Raw genomic sequence first — 20,695 nt, forward strand, 5'->3', positions numbered from 1 at the left:
TAAACATTTAAATGGCTTTAGTTTTATGTAAAATCTCTCTCTCCACACTTTTGAAATATCATTCTCAAATTATTCTCCGTTTTTTCATTCCTTTCACCGAAGACCCGTCTTATTCCTATCTCCGAAGTCTAGACTTATTTCCTATCCTTATGCACGCCCCTATCTCCCCGCATAACCTCTCCTCGCCCCGCTCGCCCTCATCCCCTCAATGCATCCTTCATCCTTTTTCCGTTCCTCAAGTTTCCTTCCGGCTCTGCCTCGAACGCCTCTCTTCACCACTTCATCCCTTCCGTAATTAGCCCTTCATAACTCATACTTTTTGCCCTTTTTTTCATTACGAGCTCGTAAAAGCCTCTCTCTGTACCTTCAAGTGGTTTTTCAAGTCTTCCATTGTATCGTTTAGCGTAGTTCAAGTACCCTAACCCATGGCTTATTTCCATTTCTCACATATTACGCTTTAAAACGTCTAGTGCTTCCTATGCTTTAGGGTTGAGTGCTGGTTAATTGCTCTCACTGTGCAAAACGATGCTAAAATAATATTTTCCTTCATTAAATCCACATGTGCGCTTTTAAATTCTCTGCGAAGATCTTGACTCAACCTGCAATATAACAAATAGGGTTACTGCCTACAAGGTGGAAAGTGGCCATCGATTTGACCGCGTGATGAGAAAATCCGTCTCATCTCTAAGAAGAACAAACAAAGGATAAGGAGTGACGCACTAATTAATCATTTAAAAATTTAAATAATAATAATTTCCTATTAATTAATGCATTACCGCTAAATCTTACCTGTTTGAATTATTTTAAGCGCCGTAAAATCACTGACGTATGATGTTATGGTGTTTTGCAATTTGAATGAACACGTCCCTTTTCATATTCTAATCCTAGCAGGTAACCTGGTTACTGGTTCTTGGCATAGCCCGCAGCTGTGCTACATATAAACTCCTTTTTATGTTGTCACCTACACATAGAATTGACAAATACAAGTCACCACGAGCAAAACTAATGTTACGTAAACAAAGATACCCCTCGATCGTTTACTTCACAGGCACTTTACTATTTGTCATCTAAATGGTGGTCTGCTCTACGTATATAGGCAAGTCGCAATCATAATGACGGCATTTGGCCCTTAGTGAATCCCATATCTATCTTTCCAGATACCTTGTTTGTTACGTTCATGCCTTTATGCACCGGGCGCCAAACGATTCCCCATCAAAATACCCCGTTTTTCGGCCGTATCTCGTCCGTTTTAGGTAACTAATCTTCTTGTTAACTTTTCTCATTTCTCTTCCGTGCTCACATCCAGCGCTACCTTTATGTACCCTTTGCTTTTTTTTATTTATTGCCAATCCAAAAACAGCACTTTTGGTCTTTGCATCGGAATTTCAGCAATGATAAGGCATTACAAACACCCAAGCTCTAGATGGAGTAAAACCCACCTAATCGAGAATAGATCCTGCGACTTCTGGGTTGACAGGCGAGGATGTTACCCTATCGCCATCGGGGCCGGCTGCACTCTGTAGTTCACGTTCAAATATGTACTCTTCAGTATGTGTTTGCTCTCGATAATTTTCTCGCTGTTTTGCTGAAACTTTATTTCGCCATGTAAGGGTTGCAAGCGTTCTTATAAACTCTTGTTTTCTCTAGAACCTAATTTATCCGACTAATTTCTTTGTTTCTCACACGTTGCTACTGCTCTTTCAAGTTATTTTAATAACACCTTTGGATTAATATTTTTCTCTGCACGCTTCCACCAGCTCCCGGTTCGGTTTCGCTCTCGATACAAAGTCCTCCGTAAATAATCACCAACAACTTATTTTCCTGATAATCACCTTTTGTTAATAATAATAATAATAATCTGCTACTTCATCTGTAATATCACTCGTTCTCAATTACTACATAATCGGTTGATTTAGAAGTTTTTATTTTCCTGCTTCATTGATTGGCAGTTATAATAATTTATTTATAAAATATTGAAATAATTAAGAAATAAGTCCAAAGTACTCGTGCGTGTACTTTAGGGAGGTTCGTGTTGAGAATAACATAGTAGTCACACACAATATAGGCTACTTAGGTTTATGTAGAAAAAAGATATAACTAATTGGTCTCTGCAAACCACAGGGGTAAAATATTCTGACTGAATAAAAGCACACTCCAAGATTCGTTTATTAAGTCAAACTACAGCTCACGTGGCACTAAACTCAAACTAAACTAAAATGTTTCACACAAAAAGGCCGATCAGGGAATTTTCCTTTCCCTATGTTGTCTGTGGTTTCCCAGGAAGATGCGTTTATGATTTACTGGAAACATCGCACAGTATGGAAGAATCTGAAGATGCTCAGAGGTGTCGTCCGATAGCGACTGTGGGCTCTTCGGTCAGTTAGGCCAGCGCTCAACCAACTAGGCTAAAACTTCCCAAATATAAAAAAAGCAATTTTTTATTTAGAATAAAGATGAATCTCCTGGCGCAATTTTTCATCATAATTTACTCCTCTAATAAAAAATTTAAACCGCCGCTATAAATATGAAGTTGTATTTATTTCAAACCCAATTAGTGTTAACCAAATCCTCATGATTCTATCTCTCTCGCTCTCGCTTTTCTTAAGGACTTTTCAATTTCTCACAGGAGGAAAACAGACCGCGTTATTTTTTATTTCAATTGGTTTACTCTCCATCCTACCGTGAAGCCAAGACGACGCCCCACCTCGGGAAGAAAAGCTTTTGGCATCTGCGATTGACACATCAAGCTGAGACCGTTACCGGCGGGAGATAAAAAAATAATAAATATATTGAATTTAAAAGAACGAAACTGGTGGAGAAATTACTCGAGCGTTCCATCCCGCCAATACTTCGAATAGCGTGTCGTCCCTCTCTCTTCGCGTCGCCTCCTCCAGCCTCACACCAACCACCTCCCCGCCCCTTTCTTCCGAGAGACCGACTGCTTCACGCGCCTCACCAACCCACCGGAAACTTCATACTCCCGCCCCCTTCCACGCCCATCCCTTCAAACACAATCCGAAGGGTTTCTTAAGTAGTTTCTTCTCCCTTTCCTCCCCCCCCCAATTGCAACTACACCCTCTCCCTTCTCCGCACGACAAACCTCCGATTCTCCACCCCCGCGGAGAACCTCCTTCCGCCTCAGACGAAACTCCGAATCCCCTTATGCTCACGGTGGCGTGAGAGAGGGTTTTTGGGTTGCGAGGGGCGACGAAGGAGGGGATGAGAGGACGTGGATGGGGTACTTGGGGGGGGGGTGAAACCTCGGGGGAGGGGATACCCCTGGTCCTTCCACATCTCGAGGAGAAGGAAGATCGTGCTGCGGTCACTTATCCACCTCCTGTTCACCTCCATCTTCTCGCGATAGAAGTTTACGCTAATGTTGCCCGACTCCTTCCCCGGGATTGGAAGGAGCATTGGCCGCTTCAACCGCTTCCCGATTGTTTCCCGAAGACGGACCCTGTACTCTTTAAGGGGTTCTTTTTTTTATTTTGAGCCATAAGGTGGTGGGCTGGCGGGTTGGAAGTGAAGGCCATGCGTTTGTATGTGCGTTGGGCTCGAGATTACCGTTTCCGCAGGGGGGGGGGAGAGGAGGAAGGGGCACAGAAGACTGCCGGACGGCGTTGCTCTTGAATCCGTGGGTGGCGCGCTCGGCTGACCGACCGCAAAGCAGGGCCGGGCCTCCTCGGGTCGGAAGGCCGCGTGTGTGTGCTTGCGATGGAGTGCGTGCGCCCGAGCGAGGTGAGTGAGTGAGTGAGGAGAACGGGTCACGGGGGAGCGGGTTCGGGGGAGGGTGCGGCGATGGAGTGAGCCAGGCGGATGGGGGGGTGCAGTTTTGTTTCGTATCCAGTGAGGAGACGGGCGAGATGGGAGGAAGGGACCTTTGGCGGGGGGGGATGGAAGGGAGGAGCGAATTTCATTAAGAACGGCAATAACAGTAAGGAGAAGGGTGGGACGGGATGGCGGAAGAAAGGGCGCGTGGGTGGGCGAAGAAGGGGCTAAGACGTGGGAAGGGAGGCTCTCGAAGTCCGCTTCGGATGGGAGGAGGTAGGGAAGGGGTGGGTGGGTCGGAACGCCTCGTGGCACTAAAGTGTGGAGATACGGTACTAGCCGCTCCTCTGGTTAGCAATCCAAACTTGCCTCGAATTTCTCAGAACGGTAAAACTCTCGGGATTGGATTAGTAAACCGCGCATTTGTTAGGGAAACACCGAGTTAGATGCACATACGCCTCTCGGGATTTCGATGTTTTTTAATTTATTGTTGTCTACGGGAATTTAAATCCGCGTCATGAGTTCAATTTTTCTAATCCATTTGTGTCACTAAATTTAATCTCTCTTAATATTAGTGAATATCCCGTTGTGTCACAGTTAAGGAGGTGAGTTTAGGGTGAAGCAAGCAGTTGCTGTAGAAGTTCGTTCCTTGAGGACACTGCATGAGAAGTATCCTATGCTGTTATATTTAAGTGCCGCGTAGAAAGTTCAAAAGCGAACACTTTTGGTGTTGAAACAAAAACGTGTATGAATTAATAATGACGGAGGCATATTCCTAATTTTCGGTTATTCTAATGAAAATTCGTTTTGTTAATAATTTTAGAGTAAGTAAAGGGAAATTCATAAGAAACTTAAAAAAAATATTAAAACATCATACTTTTCCACAAACTGAAGAGGGAGAGAGAGAGAGCGCGTGAGAAAGCGAGTGATGGGAAGTGAGGTAAAGTGTTATCAGTTTATTTTTAAGGAACCATGCCATTTTAAATAGGTCAGACTTGATTTAGGGTACTCTTCAAGTACTTGGTGAATTCGAACGTTTGATTGAACAATTGAAAATGAAATTTCATGCGAAAATATATACTCGAATCTATAATCTTGATTCCCACTTGTTTTAAATATAATATTAAAAGGTAAGTATTATTCAGAGGTACATAAGGGAGTACCTTATGGTAAATGAAGTCGTGTGCAAATGTTAGTAAGATTAATTAATTGGTTATTTTTTGGAATCTAGTAAGTAGGTATATATATATATATATATATATATATATATATATATATATATATATATATTGTTATGTCATAAGACTAAAGATATTTAAGGTTCAAGTTCTTCTTCCATAATTTTCTTGAATGGGCTCCATCTTGTCTTTAAACTTTTCCTCCAGGAATTCTCGTAATGCTCGTTTAAAATTTCATTCTCCAGTGCGTATAAATAGTTCGTGTGCGTGTTAACTTGTTTGTTTTCTTCTTAAAAATTTGATTCCAACAAATCAGTGACTACTATTATTTCTCTGTATAATTGTATTATGCATTATGATTCACTTCAGTTGCATCAAATCTTGAACGTCCTACCCGCTGCTTCACCTTCAGAAAAAGGAAGTAGTCTGGACGGGAAGAATCACGTGTGTGCGTGGACGGAGGTAGAGGAGAGTGGTGGGTGTTCACTCGTTTCCGTCGAAAAACCGTCGTATCAGTGCTGCTAAATGTGCTGGAGAAGTTATAGCGCAGGCGGAAAAAATCAAGAGAGCGGTATACGTCTGGATGAGCTCATCAGATATGTAAAATTAGGCTGAGCTTTAATAATAATATTCTGCAATTCCAGTGCAAATGAGCTCTTTAAGCACACCAAATTCTTTGCCAAAAATTAGACCAGCATCGTCTTGACTCTTAATATTTGGAAGCGTGTTATCTTCGTTCGTGGAGAGTGCCACTCAAGAATTTTTGTGAGATGAACTGAGAACAGCATAAGTCTTTGGCGTAATTTTCAGCCTTGCAGGTCTAAAAATCGATCTTTAGTGGAGATAAATTAAAGTCCCACTCGCTGTTTCACCATTAGCATTGATTACAAAGCATTAAAAATAAGTAGTTATTCCAAAACATTCTGTTTTCACTACTTAAGAGGCTACACTAACGCCATTTGCATTCTGTCAGAGACGAGTTTCACAGAAACCGGTATGTCCATTCCGGTAAACGATACGTACAGGAAAGCTGAAAATATCTAGTCCCGGAACTGCTGGATCGCCCATAATACACCATTTTTATTACCTAAATTATTGGTCCATTTTTTATTTGAAATGTATACTGCTTTTACCTTTTAGCTGATAGAAAAAAGTAAATAGACATGCATGACTAGTACAATATAAAATTTGTGAAAAAAAATCTGTATATTTTTCTTTTATTCATCCTAATTATACGTATATACATCCAGGTGCCGACGCATCCAGCGGGTTAATTTTTTATTATTAAGTAGTAGTAGTATTTATGGGAGGTGACTGATAGCTAAGGTTACTTGCGCCATCAGGGAAACCCGGCGTCGGCATTATCCTACTGTTAACGAAAGGCACCCAAAGGCCTGCAGTTTTATGTCGCATCTGACGGGCAGCGGACTCACTCAAAGTACCCTTCTAAAAGCACCTCAATTAGGGATCGGGATACCGCTATAAAATATTTGTCTCCAGGATTTGAACCCGGGCTCTCTCGGTGGGAAGCCGGTAGAAGGTTCTGAGTCATGTTCAGTTAAACAATAAGCAGAAGCAAATTTAATCGCATTCTTCCTTTTGCAATCAGTATAACTTATAGCCTTGTAGCCCTAGAAAAAATATGAATAACGTGCATGACTATGTTCGAGACAATTTCGACGCAAAAGTTAGTTAGTGCGCTTATTATGGACTTGGGAACAATTGCCCGTTTGAAACTTACGGCTCTGGAGAATATATTTTTTTTATGGTCCTTCCCTCCCAAAACATTATTTCCACGATGAAAAATTTCCTAATTCAAACTCAGAATGGGGTCTTGGAGGCCAAAGGGCGCCAGTCCAGTATTCCAACTTTTAAGTTTAGTATCTAAATATAAGTTTACTACCCAAAAAGATGAACAAGTGTTCCCGTAAACGACATATACCAAGGTTAATGTCTCCCTGAGGAGAGCTTCCGGTAGCTGCTTTAGTAACTGACGCTAATAAGATTTATTAATTTTGGTCTGAGCGGAGTGAGAAGAAGATCCTCAAGGGTAGGGATCGGTGATGATGTGGTGCTTGGTCTCAATATTATTTATGTAAAAATACCGAAACTAAATTCTCATCAAATTGAATAAAAAATATAATGTTTCGCCATTAATGATGGCTGATTGTAATGTTTTCCGTGGATCGTCAACGGTATTTCAATCAGTAACTAAACCGAAGGTTGATTTTTTTACGGCAAAATTTAACCCAGAATTAATATCTAGGAGGCGTAAAATTTTTATTTTCGTTATAAATCCTTTCTCTTCGCAGCAATTTAGTTTTACTCCAAGTTCCAGGAATGAGAGTATCACTACCCGTTCCAGAGTTGGGGTTGTCCTAAGGCATCACCCAGCTTTTGAACACAAAACCTCACGATCAGGAGCCGAGCGATGTTCACATTAAATTACCACAAACGTGTAGTATATAAAGGGGTTCCAGAATTTTAATACAATTGCTGCACTCCCTAAAATAAGAGCTTCAAGCTGGGAATAGAAAGAAGAAAATAAAAGTAAAATAAAGCTTTGTAGTTTTTGGGGAAAATGTAAAACTAAGAAATGTAAAACTTCCTGATATAGTTCCGCGATTCAAGTCTTAGTAAATTGTCGTTACTATGAGTTTGAAACACTTACTTTTTCCAATAAATTGTGTGAACGAATGCGTTTAAAAATTTAAAAATTAAATACCGTGGGTGCATCGTAATTTTTCAAATGACGTAAGCATACAACGAATAAATGATAAACGGTTATATCCAATTCCAGTTAACAATGGCAGTGGTCAGGTTTTATTTGTTGCTGTAATACCGCCAACTTTCTGCTTTAACAAATAACATTCGAGAATGCTTTACCGTTTAAACAATATTTCTTTTTGAGTATCAAATTTGCAAAATAATAGCAAGAATACGCAAATAAAGAATTTTGATAAGCCTTACCCCAGTCATATTATAATTATATGCTTCACTTTGTTTTAATTTGACAATATTGAAATATCTGAGGTAGTGTGATTTATATTATTTAGTTTTCCTAGCCAGTGGCGATTATTGTTCTTCGAAGTATCACTCCATTAAGACAACTAAAAACATCGTTTTAAAGAGTTTGAAGAGGGTATTAAAAAATTAATTCAAGGATTTGTACTGTTTATGGATATTTTAAAATTTTTATTGCAAATTTGCTACCAATTATAAAAATATTTTCTCATTTTTATTCCATTTTTTCGTAGATTCCAACGATAATTCTTTTAATGAATACCTGACGGATTATCTTATGTTAACGGTTTCCATCAGTGAAATCTACCACTCAATTTTCTATCAAAATATGTTTAATTTAAATAAAGATTTATAATTATTGAAGACTCAGAATAGTTCATTTCATCTTAATTGTTTCGTGGTTTATGATGGAATTCTAGTTTCCAACGTCTAATTACTGTGTGAAAGTTTCTCATTCGTAATAGAATTCAAATGTCATGAATATTTGATATTGCCCATGTTAAATATGTATTTTTTTTAGATTTTGTCGCTCAGAAGTTTTATTTTTTGAAGAATATTTCTGAAAATAACATTCTTTCTAAGATGTTCCTTCAGAACTTAATTTTAAAATCTAACTGCCGTACCGTATTGTACCTATACGTGGAATTTCCGTAATACACCTCTTGTGGCAAGTCAGGGTGAAAAATTGCCTAGTTGTAAAATAATTAAAAGTTATTTAATTTGAGTATTTCCCCTCAAAAATTTATCTTGACGGCACGGTTCCGTAATTTTTGGTTACGCGATTTTTATGATGGCCTAAAATAAGCCCCTGAGCTTAATACTTTCCCAATATTATCAAAAAAACCTATACATCAGCCATTTTTGAGTCACCCATCTATTTTAAACCTGCAACCTTTATGCTGTCCTATGAGTTGCCTGACCAATATTCTAACGAGAATGAAGAAATAGTCTTGCGGATTCGAAAAACATACCGCTTTTATACATATTTACGACATTTACGCGGCAGTATTAGGTGCGGCACTTTTAATTTTAGTACTTGATTAAATGACGATTGGACAAAAGAATATAAAATGTCCATTATATTTGTGAAATCAATGTTCATGATGATAATTTGTGACGCTAGGAAAGGTATACATTTCAGTTTTTCTCTCTTTGAATATAATTATTTTTTGTGTTTCTCCTTCATTCCCAATGGTGATCTTTTTTCATTTCCTCATATGGCATCATTCATATCATAAGGATGCTGTTGTAATTACATTCAGTCGCATCATTTTTCAAAAGTCAACGTAGAAAACCTAGCTTTGCAGTGGGTTCGAAACAAAGTTTAATGTGAAGTAGTTTCTCAATGTTACGTTTTTTTCATAGTCTCATAAAAGTCTCATCTCCTTTTGTGTTGCTGTACAACTTCCTGAATTGATCGTATCTCTTAATCAAATAAGATCCTTTGCTTAGACTTGTGTGTGACTAGTTAAGTCAATATGAAGCATGGCCTGTGTCATATTTGTCGAGCGACGATAAAAAAAGGACCATTAATTTTTAAAAATGACATCCACTCCCTCTCTTTTTTTCCTTCGGCTCACTGCGGGTTCCCTTTGCTTAAGGAGTGCAGGAATTCGCGGAGAATAGTTACAAATAGATGTAAATAATTAATGGTACTTTACGGCATCGGAAACGTTTCAGAGGAGAAAGAGGGCATAAAAAAAGAGCGACTTTATTGCTTTTGTTTGTATGGTTAGGATGATATGATGAATTATTAATCTGTTTTAGGGGGAGCAAATTGGATGAGTCACTTGGAAAAAAACCGCCTTATATTCCCTTGGTGTTACCTTCACCTCGGATCCTCCACCCTCCGCTTCCCCCGCCTCCCCATCACCTCCCAACTGCCTTCCCTTAGCATCCTCCCCCCTCCACCCACCCCGCAACCGCCCACTCCTATTTTGTGCTTCGCCATCAAAAGAACTTTTCCCATTTTCTTCTCGATTCCCAGAGGTGCGGAGTCATGAGGGGGAGGACGGAGGGTGGAATGGGGAGCCCTCTCCCTTCCTTTCTCCCAACGTCCCCAACCATCACCAAAGCAATGGGTCTTAGCCTTGCATTCAAGGAGTTAAAAAAATAAATAAATAAACAGATAAATATCGGGCAGTGGAAGAGCTATGTGGAGCCCTGCGATAAAACGTTTCATATTTTCCCCCACAGCGAGGGTGGCGTATTTGGCTGTAATTTGAGCGTAGGTGTGCAATGGCTCCCTATTAAAATCTATTTAAGCCTCAATTACTTCTTTTGTGTAGGTGAATGAAAAATGTGTATCTAAAATATTAATAATTAGGATTATACGTTGACCTGTAAATTTTTCTACTTTTCACAAACTATACCCTACATGAGTTTTCCTTTCTGTGATTTTATGCTCAAACATTTCAGAATACAATTCTCTAATATATTTTCCTAGCATGTGTATGAAGGGCCAATAAAAACTTTTATTTCCAAATTTTATGCCATGTTACTCTGTTTAGCATATGAAATGGCTTGAAACATTTGGCTTTGATTACAAATACAAAGAGTATCAATCAGAAAAACAAGAACCCAGTCATCAATATACAAGTTGAAGATGGAAAAAATTAAAACAATAAATTAAAGTGTTAGAAGAGTATTCATTCTTTCAGAATCCCTATTAAATAAATGCTTGGAAAAGGCAATGAAATGAGCACGGAAAGGAAGCATTAAAAGCATAAAAATGAACGGGAAACAAATCAATTGGCTCGTTTGCACCTCACTTATAGCAGAGTATCAAGGGTTTAGAGGTGCAATGGGAAGGTAACCAAAACAAAACATCTAGCATGCGTAAAAGAGAAGATATTTTCAGATACTACATTGAGTAGAGTAATTGCTACTAGGAATTAACAATTATCTTGGTAATACTGTAGCACAGGATCGAGGGAGATGTAGGGATCTCAAATGGAGAAGACCTCAGTATAACATATACGGCGTTTCACCTGAAGAGCCAATTACTATAATGAAGGCCCGACTACTAGTCTAGAAACAAGAGAGATATATATAACTGATGAGATCACCTAGTTTCCTTCTCTTGTTTCCATATTTTTTTATTTTTCATTTCATCGAGAACTTCATACTGATTCCCCTTGTCCAAAAAGTGTTGGTTTATCACCTTGCAACGCCAACTGATTTGCATCCGATGGCTTTTCGTGCTACCTCTAAATATATACAAGAGCGATTCTAAAAGTAAGGTCTCCTATTTTTCATGAAAATCCAAATTTATTCTCAACTTTGCGTGCATCATTGGAATGGTTGAGCATTTAGCAATTTTCCTACATAGTTGCCTTGACGATCAATTACTATTTGCATCTATGTAAGCAGCTTTTTAATACCGGCGTCGTACCTTTCTCCCGCCTCGTCACGAAGCCAACTGACGACTGTTCTCCGGTATAAATTCATCGCCATTTTGTCGAAGTGTACGGTGAGAAGTATATGAACATTAAAAAGACGCGGAAGTGGTGCAGGTAGTTTTTTGATGGCCGTGTTTGCCGGAATCAACGGTGGCTCCAATGGACGAGATGATGTGATATAACCAGGGAATTACCCTTCATTAGATAAGGGAAGGCCTTAATGAAGAGAGTGGCTTCTTCTCCATACAGAATATTATGTCGAAGGTTCTCGGTAACAACAAGGTACCTCACCAAAGGAGTGTTTTTGCATCATGAAAATACACGTCCACATGTGTCACATCAAACGACCACCCTGCTCAATGAATTCGGCCGGGATATCATCGACCTCCTCCTTATAGCCCGGGCGTTGTTTCCAATGACTACCACTTGTTTTCCAATCTCAAAAAACACCTTGGAGGATAGAAATTCAAGTCGGACGAGGAAGTGTATGAAGCAGTCGTCAGTTGGCTTCGTGACGCGGCCGGAGAAAGGTACGACGCCGGTATTAAAAAGCTGGTTGGAAGGATTGAAAAAGTCATTGATCGTCAAGGCAACTATCGTGGTGGCGATGAATTTTTTTTAATCAGGTCCCTTGGTGATGTTATATGATTCCTTTTTTGTAGAAAAGATGAGACATCTTGTTTTCCTCACATTTAAATCCAGAAATCGGGCACATGTCAAAATCTGTAATTTAGAATTTTCAGTCAATTAAAAAGATAGGTAAATAATTAAATTTTTGAGTAGGAAAGAATTTTGCATTCTGTACGAATTTAGGTGAGTTTTTCTGTCTCGGAAAGAGACTAATAATTGTTTTCCGACAAAGAATATGCGTAAACTTATAATAGGGGTTTGTGGAACACGATATAGTATTCAACTTGACTTAGTATAATACGGTCGCCATGATCGTTAGGTTTATGGGACGACTCTTACCACAAGGTAACACATCCGACACTACTAAACCTTGCGTTGTGTCGTGATTTCAAAGGAGAAAGAGGGACTCGTGGTGACACAGTCGTATACATACGTGCTTCAAGTGCATCCCGTTTTGCACTCTTGAAAGGAATGGGCTTCATGTCCACCACCTGGGAACCTTAACTCCATCTTGCAAATCTTTGAAGACCAAAAGGAATTGGACAATATACCTTGGTATGTTATCCTGAGTTAAAACATGAGATAAATGCTTCATATATCTTTTATCAGCATCTTATCAGTAAATGCTTCGATTGACGGCAAAAACTCCTTGGCATAAATCGCCTGGGTCATGTTCACACGTAAAACGTGTTGCTCTGCAGTATTGTACGTTGCTAGCTGAGGAATAATTGCAATACGGACAGTTCCTAAATTACATTCCTAAAGTACATCACCATGTAGATATAAAATCGTAATCACATTTTTAGATTACATTAACGATAACTACACTGATACTAAAATTAAGGGTATTCAACTATATCCTCGTATAAACTGTACAGATAAGTGTTATAATTTTCCTATGCACAGATCAGTTTGAAATTCTACTAAATTCATTAAAGCGTCCATTTCCTTCTCTTAATTTTAGTCAATTTTAAGAAAAGGGTAAAATGCAACTTTGAAAATTGAATATTAACATTGAGCCTTGCTCTCTGCGAAGAGTAAATTAATTTGAAAATTAGGTTCATCAGAAATCGTTCAATACCCTTCTGAAATTTAATTGGCTTCTCCCTGTTTCGCAATATAATTTTAAAGCAATGACCATCACATCCCTTGCGCTGTCATTTTCATGATGCAGCAAATCAAAATTATTTATTCTCGGTCGCAATTTGAGTGAAACGTTAGGAGTAAAAAGTCACATAGCTCCCATATAAAGACTGAAAAAATAGGTTTGATTAATCAAAAACATTTTTAAAACATGAGGTCACTTTCACCAGTACCAGTGAGCCTAAATATACCAGTGAACTGAACTAATTTGTAGGCTTGAAAAGTTTTGTCGGTTATAGTAATGAGGAAAGGCTAATTTCAAAACAGTCCTAGAATTGATGACCATTGACGGTTTGTTTAACCGCCAATGCTACCAAGAATAATGAATTTAAGAAGGATCGCTATCCAGTGGTAGCTGAGACGAATAAGTTACTTTCGTTCCAACCCCATTTATTATTTGACAGGAAGTTTTAGTTTTATTATTAAATTGACATCTCCACTTGTATCCTAAAAATTCATTTCTGGCATTAGAGAACAATATTTTAATTACATTTTTCTTCCTATGTGGTCGCTTTTTATGCCTTATAATAAAATTTTGACAAAAAATATGAATGTAATATTTGCATACTTAAAAGTACGGACGAGCGGTATTCGGTCAAAAAACGATTATATAGACGATTGAAATTATAAAATTTGAGAGTTTCGGAAATATTCTCTGAACCATTTAATTAATTTCATGTTCCTATGCTTCAATTCCATGAATTAAAATTGTGTATTTACTCTATGGATAATGTAAATCGTGTTAGTTGATGTGCTTGAAAAGGAAAAGATCTCTGTAGAACAGGTCATATGAAAGAAATTTCCGCCTAACTTCTTAATCACAACTTTATTCAGGATGTGTTTATGAGTCAATTGCTGTTAATAGTTTTGTGAAATATGAATTGTTTTTCATGATCTCATCCATACATTTATTATTTCTACTGTTCACGGCTTTATAAAAGAGAAATTTGGAGCATGAAAAAGCCCATAATGCACTCAAACTGCAGAATGCGTCAGACTAATTCTGTTGAAAGAAGATTAGATCAAATGTTTTGAATTATGAGGGTCAGTGGAATTGGAGTGAAAGCTTCATGATTGCTGTTGAAGAAGGGCCGGCAAAATATTTGAATTTTTTCGGTGGAAATTATAAATACCAAATCGTTCATTATAATGACATTATAATTAATATACGAAACCTGTTTGTTTCAATATTTGTTTACGGCCGAGCTGGCAATCCGAGCAATAAAAACAAAACAATTGACGAATCGAATCACTTGAAATATTTGGCAGCAAAATGTTATGGATTTTTAATAACTTCGTGAGCGTAAGGCAAATAGCAAATGAGCATTAATAAAAGAGTAATTTATGTAAAATATGTTTCTTCTGCGCTCGTAATGAAATTAAATTTCATTTGAAAGTTTTTGGGGGCTAAATAATTTTGAAACAACAAATATTCAACGTGACGCGTGTTTGCAATCCGTTATCTCATTATTACAATTCGCAGCACGTGGAGAGGGAGAATCAAATCACCTCGCGGAAATCGTTTTTAGTTTTTAAAAATTATCCCCCAATTTTATCTTTGAATTTTGGGAATTAAAACGAACATAATGAAATTATTTTCAGCGATTTCACGAGCATTATTATCTGAAACTCACATCCGGACCACGTTTGCCGAGACATATGAAGGTTCATATTTTCCCTCGTGAGAAATTACTCATTATAATTTATGTTATATACACATATGCTTAGAATTGATGCTAACACAATCTAATTTTTGGAGGAGACTTTAAATTATATGCTATCTGTCTTATTTGCTTACTATAAGTTGTATATTTTTACTGCAAAACGAAAATCTGTATTTTGGTATGCATATTGTCTGTATCCTTCTTGCTCTATATTTGAGTAAGCAGAAAAAGCATTCTCCTTAAAATATGTGGGTGACACTTAACAAAAAAAACGTTGATATCTGTGAGTATCTAATAAGTGAAAGTCAACGTACGAGTCTCATATTGGAGGCAGAAAACCTTTCATGTCACTTAAATAGCTTGTTTTTGACAGGGTTTATCTATTTAGTAATTCATGAATTGAAAGCTTTATGTAATCCGCAAAGCCTTGAGTTACCCATTTTAAATTTTACTGTACCGTATACGGCTTTAAAAAAGTGAAGTATTTTGAAATCAACGTATTGATGAAGTGAAAACGGGAATCACTCCATCTCCCTTCACTTGGAGGTGCGGAATGAATCCTTGACGAGAATTTAATGGTGAATAATTAATGTTCAATGTAAATGGACAAACCACTATCATATACTCATTTGTCCAATTAATGTAGAATTAATATGTATTTGGACTCAAAAAGACCGTGTATGATGTAGTAAAATGCATTTTAAATAACCATATGGTGTTTAAATCGTCACAATTATCTAATGTATATGTATATATAAATAAATAAATATATATATATATATAATAAAATATAAATAAATAAATAAATATATAATAAAATATAAATATAAATAAATAAATAAATAAATAAATAAATAAATAAATAAATAAATATATATATATATATATATATATATAAGATATTGATAAGATAAGGTAGGGTTTTGGTGTTAGATGCAACTAAATATGATGTGTCTCCCAAAAAAACACAATCCAGCAACCTACTCTACATCAGGTCCCTCTTCATCTCTGAGTACTTCCTCCCATCATCCCGTCCAACATCCCTATCCTGTTCCTTCCTTTTCATCGTTTGCCTAACATTCTTCCCTCTAATACAGTCTTCAACATCCCACTGCCGATCAATACTCCCTTCATCCACTTTTCCTGCCTCCATAGGATTTCTCCCAACAAACCCTTCTCTTCGCCCACCATACCAAGTACTTCCTCAGTTGTTTTATTTTCTGTCCATTTCACCTTCTCCATTCTTCTCCACACCCACATTTCAAAAGTCTCCAATCTACGTCTATCCTCCTGCTTCAATGACCACGTTTCCGCGCCGTACATAGCTACGCTCCATATCAAAGTTTTTACGAGTCTTTTCTTAACATCCTTACTCATCCTCGTCATCAACTCCCTCCTCCTTGTGAAAGCCTTTTTGCCTAGCGCAATTCTTCTCCTTACGTCCCTACTACTTTGACCGTGTTGGTCCAAAACACTTCCGAGATACGTAAACTGTTCTACCTCCTCTAGTTTTTGCCCTTCTATTTTAATGCACATCTTAGCCTATTTCTTTCCGGAGAATTGAATAAGATTTTTTTATTAACATTGATTCTCATCCCATATCTGTCACATTGAGTTTCCCATTCACTCAACAATGCTTGCAACCCCATGGCGGACTGATAAACTAAAGCTTGGTTATCAGCAAGCCTAATTGATTTTATCAATTCCCCGCTGAAAAACATTCTTAACTCCAGTTCCTCCCATGCCTCTTTAATCATTTTCTCTGCATACAGGTTGAACAGCTGCGGTGATAATGGGCAGCCCCGCTTTATGCCTCTTCTTAACACTGCCCATCCGGACCTCCTATTCCCCACTCGCACCTTAGCATTCTGAAACATGTACAGGTTGTAGATTAGCCTCCTATCCCTCCAATCTATTCCTATTTTCTGCAGTATACTCAGTTTTTCCCAATTCACTCCATCAAAGGATTTTTCTAAATCTACGAAGCAGACAATTACCTCCTGGTTGTATTCTCTATTCCTCTCGGTTTATGATATCATTACTGCAATGGCATCACGCGTACCTCTCCCTTTCCTAAACCCAAACTGATCATCCTCTGAGTAATAATTTTCTCTACTCTCTATCCTTTTTTTGATGATCCTGAGATAAAACTTAGCAGCGTGGGATATCAAACTTATTGCCCTGTAGTCCTCACATGATATAGCCTTTACCTTTTCCGGAATGGGAACTGACACTGATTTGATAAATATAATTTATATGACTGGTGCAAATAACCAGTCTACGTTTTACTGGAATTATTTTCAGAGTTACTCAATGTTATTAAAGTATTTTTGGGTTGTGTATGAACTAATGTAAAATAAAGTTGCCCAGAAAATGATTTCGAACATTGCATTTGCACTACTTAATTTTAAATAAGACGATTACACTATTGAACTCAGAAGTAATAATATATTCATCTATGAAATAATATTGGGTACGTGTACTTTTTAAATCGAATCTAATGTTGACGTTGTGATCCAGCATTTTCAGAGCATTAAGTTCATTCACAATGACTGAGATGAATTCGAATTCCAATCAATGAGAATGATTTTTAAATCTTTTAATTGCTGCGTTCAATGTCAATTAGTGGATGAGTCCGTTAAAATTACTATCATGCCATCTCCCGCAGTTCTTGGAATTGGCTTCGCAATTTTTCCATGGCTCAATTTTCATAGTTTAAAAGTTGAGCAAAACGAGTCATGCATTGCATACGTTAATATGCATACATTAAGTATACCCATAAATTATCCGTGCTTCGCATATTTAATCCAAACATTTTTGATAGCATATTGCGCATCCTGAATATAAAATATTTTTCCAAGGGGTTTGTGCAAAACGTGTAGGAAACATTACGGAAAAATATATTTTTCAGATATTTCTAAAATGTCACAAGTCTTCTAAGTACATCCCTTGAGCGTCGACTCACTTTTATTAGCGGCTTTTCCACGACTTGAAGGCTTCCTGGTAGGAGGATTCCGGAAGGTCATTAATGGTAGGCATGCAAAGCTTCTTTGACAGCACTTTGGGGCATTGTGGTGTTCTTTGAGGGATAATTTTACTTTTGGGAATAGGAAATAGGTCTGCAGGTGTCGATTCGGGACTGTAAAAGGTTTGAATAATCATCTCAACATCGTTTCGCGTCAGGTAGTCGGTTACTTTGGAACTTCAAGTGCTCAAGACCTTCGGGAGGAGTTAAAGTGCAGATATTTCGCATCGCGATATTTTCAGTAATAATTATGTGTTTCGCACTGTCATCTTATCAATGCCAATATGATCCTTATCATGCAAACTCTTAACTTCCGGGCTGAATTCAGCACTTCATGCACAGCCATCCTGCTCATGGTCGTCTTTCACACACTCTTCGCCATCTTTGAAGAGCTTATCCAACTTAAAAACCGCTGTTTGTGACATGCTTTCTTTCTTGAACACTTGGCAAAACATGACCAACGTGTGTGCGCCTGATTTACCCAGTCCAAGAAAAAGGTTGATGGCGTACCGCTGTTCAATCGCAGTAGTGTTAGTAGTTGTTTTAGGGGAGGCGACCAACAGCTAAGGCCATATGCGCCAATATTAGGGCGGATGGATGATAAAGGAGGAAGGGCATAGAGAGACCCGGTGTGTCAATAGGCTACTGTTAACAAAGGGTGCCAAGGGTTCCGCAGTTAAATGTTCCATCTGACGGACAGCGTACTCGCTCGAAGCACCCTCCACAAAGGACTTCAAGTAGGGATCGAAATACCACTGAAAAATATTTGTCTCCGGGATTCAAACCCAGGCTCTATCGGTGAGAACCACGTTACGTGAGTACGTTAGCCACAACACTATCCCGATCTCCTGGTTCAATATTTCCCTACCTTTTGCACCGAGTTACTCGACAGGAGTCCACTGAAAACAAAAGGCTGAAATAAGCTGAACGAAAATAGGCTCGCAGGCGATTGGTTGCTAATGCGTGTTCAATGCCAGACCCTCCACTACCGCGCCTGCGTGGTACGAGCGGGCTGCGACGTACAGTCACGTCAGGAAATAATTGTTCCCAATAGTTTCTGTCCATACCATGTATTCACTCATGTGCCGCAGGATACATGAAGATTTTTCTTTGGAAAAGTACAGGCATAAAAAATTAATCCAATAGAACTATTAATACGGAAAATATAGAAATCTACACTGAAAAATAATGTGTATTTGTAATTTTCTATTGTTTTTAGTCATTACTTTAAGCGGTAATGGGAGTTCCTTAAACAATCAATATTCCATAAAAGCAGCAAAATCAGCGAGATTTATTGTAATACGGATAGATTTAAAATGTCTTTTTTTCCTCGTACCATTAGATATTAAAGTACATATTGCAATCAAAATCGCGTAGGTAATCGAGAGCAATCGTGTAGGAATTAATTAGAATTGGTACGCATATATTTTTCGAATTTTTATCGTTATACGAGGGTCATCCGGAAAGTAGTACCCGTTCGTGAAATAAAGACACAAAAGTAAATATTAACAAACATAAAAAATTTTATTTGAAAGAGGATACTTTAAACTACTTCTCAACATAATCTCCAAGCAAATTAAGGCATTTGTCATAACGTGTGACAAGTTACTGTATTCCTTCTGCATAGTCCTTCGCCGCCAGCTCATTGAGATACGCGAGGGACCCATCTTGCACAAATTTTTGCATAATGCAGATGGTGTTTAACAATTTCATGAACAATTGTTCGAGAAACATTGGGAAAATGCTCACAGATGTCATCAATTGTGACGCGCCGATCGTTCCTCACGAATTCGTCAACTGAGCTCACCAGTTGGTCTGTAATGACAGACGGTCTCCCCGAACGCTCATCGTCGTGTGTGTTCCCCCTCCCCATGTTGAAGTTGCGACACCACCGCCGAACAGACGACTCGTCCATTACATTGTCTCCATACACCTCCTTTAATTGGCGATGAATATCACATGGGCGAACGTTTCTTGCATTGAGGAATTTAATCACTGCCCTCACTTCACAACTGGCGGCGTTCTCAATTTTTTTAAACATTGTAAACAATCACAGAAACAACACAGGCAATGCTAGCGTCACGCAACTTGGCTCAGAGAAGGCAGACAAGCCACTGAAGCTATCTGACCTCGTCCAGCGGCTACTCGTGTCGTCAGCACTTCATGCGGCACGAACGGGTACTACTTTCCGGATGACCCTCGTATTTTTCTGGTAGTTTCATTCTTTTTTACGATTAGGGACTTAACACCCTCTACCACACGCCCCCACGGCGGCTTGCGGGGTAATGATCCATGTAGATATTCAAAATTCAGTTATTAAAAATTTTTAATTTTGGACTTTAGTTTCAAATGCCAAGTGTCATTGCATAATTTCAACCGTAAGTGATTACAGGGCAGATTTGGCAGCCATAGTGTCAATATCCGAAGGCCATTTTGTAGAGTGTGCTTATACATGATAAACCTTGTGGCTTGCTTTCTGTTACTTTGGAATATATACCACCATCTTGAATTTGGACAATGGTATCGCAAGTTGTTCCAATCCTCCAAGTTCACTTGGGTGCCTACTAGCTTGTAGCACCCATTTTTATGGGAATTATTTCAGATTCACGAAGCTGGTTAATTTAAAATTGTCATTTTTTAGATTATACCTTCACATGGTTTCTTTTAATTATAAATATTCTTTTATAACTGAGTGTGAATTCATTGCCAGAAAATCTATTATTTTACGCAAGCGCATATTTGGTCTGCCTTAGGTCTTCTTTTCTCAGCGAGATATGAAGGCTCCACAGGGTACGGTGCGGTTTCATTCTCTTTGCCCCCTGAAATGGTAAAACCCTTCTCACATCTTACTTCCCTCATGTC

This window comes from Hetaerina americana, unplaced genomic scaffold, assembly GCF_022747635.1.
Source record: "Hetaerina americana unplaced genomic scaffold, ioHetAmer1.1.p SCAF_8, whole genome shotgun sequence".
Lineage (NCBI taxonomy): Eukaryota > Metazoa > Arthropoda > Insecta > Odonata > Calopterygidae > Hetaerina > Hetaerina americana.